The sequence below is a fragment of the Passer montanus genome, unplaced genomic scaffold (assembly GCF_014805655.1).
Source record: "Passer montanus isolate IOZ18808 unplaced genomic scaffold, ASM1480565v1 scaffold2, whole genome shotgun sequence".
NCBI classification, from domain to species: Eukaryota; Metazoa; Chordata; class Aves; order Passeriformes; family Passeridae; genus Passer; species Passer montanus.
This window is the reverse complement of record NW_024366591.1, coordinates 16,963,086-16,969,237: the sequence shown is the minus strand read 5'-3', so window position 1 is coordinate 16,969,237 and position 6,152 is coordinate 16,963,086.

Genomic DNA, 6,152 nt, shown 5'->3' with positions numbered 1-6,152 from the left:
AATTTAAAGGATATGCTGATATATGTTTAACACAAAGGAAAGCAGTGTATCTGATAAAACATTGCTTTTAAAAGTATAGATTTTCTGATATGAAAATATGTATTTTTAACTGAATATTGATCCAGGCTTGTGTTTTGCTTTAATAGATTTTGCATGACTTTAGCTCTGTGGTGTGTGTGCTAGTTTGCTTAAGACTGTTAGGCATTTTGGATTCCATTAAACTTTTATTTTTAATTTATTTTTTCTATAATCAGCTCACATGTCAACGCAGGTAGTCACATAGATACAATGACTGAAGCTTACTGCTGCTACTTATACAAGGCTGTTAATACAAAAGTTTGAAGGAGGCTGTCAGAGCAGAATTCCCCTTATACGGTGACATAGAATGTGACAAATAATCATTCCCAAGCCTGGTGAGAGGTTAGCTTTCACAGGTGAGCTCCAGAGACAAGGTGCTCGCAGTGTTTTTCTTAGCAGGGGCAGTAATAGCAGACAAAGGCACCTTGTGGAAGTAGTTTTTTATGGTCAGCTCATGAGCCAAATGTAATTTGAAGTATGTTTTTCTTTACAGTTGGGTGGAACTGTTCCAGCACAGATCTGTCTCTATCACAACACTGTATCCTGTACTTCTGCAGTGACTTCTCCAAGGTGAATACTAGAGAGTACACTAGACATTTAGATTGGACTTTGGAATTAGTTGCTAGTCTTATAATTTTAAAAGCTGAAGTGCTAATGCAGTGTATCCATTCATTGTTCCCTTTGTCCTTTATAATACACTTGCCCTTATTTAGTTCTGTTTGTAACTCTGTGAACCACCTGAAATTCAAACCTTTTTTCTGCAATTCCTTTTTCTTCAAGACTAGTTATATCCCTACCCAATTTTTTAAAGCAATATTGGTGTAAACTGTAAGTGTTCTAGATAATTATCTTGAAAAAAAAATCCCCAGTTGTAAACACTCAACAGGGAAAGTAACAGATTGAAGTTTTCAATGCCAACCAGCCAGTGAGACCTATAGGAGGATGTAATGTACATAAAGTTGTGTTCAGCATTCAAATGAGAAAACTTATTGAGTTCAGTTTAGACTGGCTCCATATGGCCTACCCTAGCTGGTTGCAGTTGCCCTGTGACTCCAGTGGCTTCTTAGGAGGTGTTATACAAAGGATCTGATTAACTTGAACTTGTAAATCTATGTGGAATGGTTTAAAAACCTGTCATTTTGTCATAGTTTAGGAATGGAATTTCCCAGTTTAGTGTTCCCACTGAAACACTCCAAACCATGTGCCGCTGTCTCACTCCACACTTCCCCCTCTCTCTCCCCCTGCAGGGAATAGAGAAGAGAAATTGGAGGCATAAAAGGTACATATCAAGGGTTAAGATGCTAACAATTTACTAGAAACGGCAATGAAATAAGCAACAAACAGTAGCAACAACAATATTAATAACAGAGTGTTATTAGAATTCATAACAAGAAGTGAAGGATTCATATGCAATCACTACAGGGAACTTGGCACTATCTGGGCCACTCACTTCACCATTGGCCTGACTGAAAGGAACCCATCCCTTCTTGGCCCCTGCTTTGGCATGAGGTGGTATAGAGTAACCTCAAGGTCATTTCCCTTCTGGCTACTGCAGAAATGAACCCTTTTCTGGCTGGAACCAGGACACATCTATAACTGCCTAATACTGCCTCATCCTCCTTTTTCTTCATTTTGCCTCTTGTCTTTCTTCATACCTTAGTTTTGTGTGAGCCCACATGTTCTCAGAACTACTTTTTAATTTTATATCACTAATTCTTCCTGGATGCCTGACAGACAAAGTTTTGGATTCTGCTCTTCTGATCAATCTCGAGTCCTTTTCAGTCACAAGTATTTTACACCTGCAAAGCACTAATGCTTAAAGTCTTCCTTTGTCAATTCTTGATGTTTATCATTGACTGTGATCAAGTTTTCTGTTTATTTCTGCTGGGGTTTTTGTGGTTCCCTGCTCCTCATTTTTTTTTGACAATCTTTCTACACTGCATAGCCTTTCACAGAACTTTGAAATCCATTGCAGTTTTTATTTCTTAAATGAATTTTTCTGATGTGGACATTACTAGATGATACAGGTGGCCTTGTAGTAGATTTGATGCTTCTGTTTGATTCACACACTCCACCCAATGTCTTAAATTCCTGTGTGTGGTATGGACAGCATGAACCATCTTTCTGGCAGAATGGAAAGCTACAGTTGGTTCCTTTTTGTTGTGAGGAGAAGTTGTTCAGAGGTAGACTATTACTGCTTCTTGTCAGGAAATCAGCATGGTTTTGCTTCATTTCCCAGACCTAATATTCAAAGTCTGTTTCAAGTAAGTAAACTAAATTTTGTATAGCTCCTTTCAAATTCTTGTAGCATGGTGTAGGGGAATTAGTTAATCTGTCTGGAGCTTTACTAGGCGTGTTGCTAACCCAATGTGCACATTTTGGAAGTGTCTGTTATTGTGTTTTTGTACACATTGTATATAAGCTGTATGTATAAAGCTATTTTCAGACAACTCTGCTTACTAACAATTAAAATGATAGTAGAATGCATTTTATGAAGTATTTTCTTCTAACTGTAGTCAAAGGAACAAAGAAAATCTGTAAATAAGATATATCAGCTTTTCATATACCACATTGAGATCTGTGCCAAAATAGTTGTTAAAATGCCATCTGATTTTTTTTTCCTGTTGTAAAAATGTTCTTATTTCAGGAACATCAGTTCTTTTCTATCTTCCTCTCCTGAGTTTTGAGATGGTTTATTTAAAAAATATTTTTGCAATGACTGAGAAAACTACCTTCTCTTAGTCTTTGAAAAATGAGAGAATAGAGGTAATTACTGTTTCCTCAGTGTAAGACATTTATTTTTTGTAGACTAGAGCTAGTACAATATAAGTCTGATAGCATCTTCTCACTTCTCACTTCACCCTGTCAATACTAGAAATATTACATGCACGGCTCAATCCTGAAATGTCAGTATGGTTAAACTCTCAGCCAACCTGAGATACCTCATTTAACATTACACTGTGGTGTGATAATTATACTCAACAAAGCCACTTCACTTACAATACAGGACAAATTTTTACAACACACCTGCCCCATAGATATTTTTCTTAATTCAATCAAGACAGACTCACAGAAACTATGGCCCAGGAATTAGCAGGGCTGACTGAGAGATATTAAACCGTGCTCAGAGGGGGAAAGGGATAAGACCAGACTACTAGAGATTAGTCTAGGGGTAACAGGCTTGTGACAAGGACAAAACCATTAGCCCAGCTGAAGTGCATCTAAACCAATGCACACAGTCTGAGCAGCAAGCACAAAAATCTGGGAGCCATAGTACAACTGGAAAGTTATGTATGTGCTGTCATGGAAATATGGTGGGATGACTGTCATGACTGGAATGCTGCAATGGATACCTATAAACCCTTTAGAAGACACAGGCAAAGCAGGAGAGGTGGTGGGGTGAAACTGCCTGTGGACAAAGATCAGGGGGAAGGCCAGCAGGGTGGACAGCATGCTGGTGGGAGTCTGTTGTATTCCACCCAACCAGGATGAACAGACAGAGGAGGCATTCTGCAAGCAGCTGGCTGAAGCCTCATGATTGCCAGTCCTTGTATTCATGGGCAACTTCAAGTTGCCAGATGTCTTCTGGAAGCACAGCACAGCAAAGAGGAAGCAATCTAGGAAGTTCCTGGAGTGTATGGATGACAACTTCCTAACACAACTGGTAAATGAGCCTATCAGAGAAGGTGTCCTGCTAGACCTGTTGTTTGTGAACACAGAAGGACTGGAGGGTGGTTTGGTAGTCAGTGGTTATCTTCCTTGTCCAGGAAATGTTAGAGTTTTAGTAATGGGTGAAATAAAGAGAGGTACCAGCAGAACTTCCACCTTGGACTTCCAACGAGCAGACTTTGGCCTTTTCAGGACACTGATTGACAGAGGCCTTTCAGTAGTCAGTTCAGTAGTCAGTTCTGAAGTGCAAAGAAGTTTAGAAAGGCTGGATATGGATATGCTTTAGAAAGGAATTGTTAAATATTTGGAACCAGGCTGCCTCCAACTCGAGAAAGACTAGTCATCAGGGAAAAATACCAGCCTGATTAAACAGAAAACTTGAGCTGGAATTTAGGGGGAAAAATAGAATCTATCATCTCTGGAAGGAGGGTCAGGTAATTTGTGAGGACTATAGTGATATTGCAAGGTTATGTAGAGAGATTAGAAAAGCCAGACTAGAATTTGGATGTATTTTATGAGATGTGAAAGTCTGGAGTTACACTCAGAATTAAGGGTAGATGATCTCAATATAATCAATATGATCTAGAACCACTGCCAGTTCTAAAATGACAAAGTACTTTTACTTTTGAACATCCCAATGCCTGCAACTAAATGTTGCTGAGCCCCCATCAGCTTTGCCTGTCTGAGAGCAGATTTACTTAACCTCTGTAAGAGTGCACACATTTCAGAAAAGCACAGCATAACTTTAGGTGGGCTTGTGAATCTACAGCAACTTCAATCTGATTGTGTGGCTGTGGAGAATGGAGCTGTCAGCAGCACAGGAGGAATCTGCCTGTAGAAGAGAATGCCAGCAATGACAAATATTATAGCTTTCACTGTTCACCAGCCTCTGTTAAATATTTCTCTTATGTCTACACACTGTTTGCTTTCTTTTCCTCTGATGGCAAAAGCTGATGTGTTTGACACATTTCATTATTACCACTTTGATATAGATCAAATAAAACACATGGACTGTAGTAGATTTCCACACCATGAAGGAATGACTGTGTTCTGACAGTGTTCTAAACCATCTTTGTTCCCCCAGGAGTGATATGGGCATCATGATAACTTCTTGATCCAGGTAATAGTCCTACCAGAGTGGATGCTTTAGTGAATCTGCTGGTGACCAATGCCAGTGAGCTAGCTGGGGATATCAAGACTGGAGGTTGTCTGGGCCACAGTGCTGGAGTTTGCTGTCTTTAGGAATGTGGTGAAGTAAGGAGTAAGGTTAGACCCCTGAACTTTAGCAAAGCAGAATTTCAGCTTTTCAAGGAGATAGTCAGTGGGATCCCTGGGATACTGCCCTCAGGGACAGTGGGCTAGGTGGAGCAGAGCTGGTATCTTTTTAAGGATGTCTTCTACAGAGTGCAATTAGTTAGCAATCCCCAGGAGTAAGAAATAGGGCAAGGAAGGCAAGGGATCAGCATGGCTGAGTCAGGAACTGCTTGTCAAACTACAGGGAAAGAAGCACATACATAGATAGTGTAAATAATGACAGGTAACCTGTGAAGAGTGTAGAGATGAAATTTGGTTGTGTAGGGAGGGGATGAGGAAGGCCAAAGTGAAGCTGTAACTGAACCTGGCAAGGAACACAAAAATAACAGGAAGAGCTTCTACAGGTATATTAACTAGAAAAAACAAAGTCAAAGAAGGTGTACTCCCCCCAATAAACAATGCTGGAAAACTGGTAGCAACAGATGAGAAGGCTGAGGTATCCAACAACTTCTTTGCCTCAGTCTTCAATAGCTGCCCCTCTTCCCGCACATCTCAAGAGGACAAAGAGCAAGTTGAGAACTCAGGGAGTGAAGTAAAGATCACTGTAAGTAAAGATCAGTTCATGACCACCTGAGAAGCTTGAATGTAAGTCAATGGGATCTGATGAGACACCTCCCAGAGACCTGAGGGAATTGACTAATTACCAAGTCACTTTCCTAAGTGTTTGAAAAGATGTTTCCTTTTAAAAGATCTTGTTTCCTAAGATGTTTGAAAAGTTATGGCAGTTAGGTAAAGCCCCAGGAGTAAAAGGGAAAGAGCCTGAGAGAAAGATGGAGAGACATTATTTACAAGATCATATAGTGAAAAAGAAGAATGGGATTAAACTGGAAGAAAGTGGTAAGGCACCAGAAAAGGTTTCCCAGAGAAGTTGTGGATGCCCCATCCCTGGAATTGTTCAAGACAATTGTTCAAGACAAATGTTGTTGGATAGAGCTCTGAGCAACCTGGTTTAGTGAAAAATGTCCCTGTCCATGGCAGGGTGATTGGAACTAGATGATCTTTAAGGTCCCTTCCATGATTTTATGATAGCTGGTTGCTCTAGCAGTCTGGCTCAGCTGCAGATCAGAGCACAGACAAGGAAGAAAAGGCTA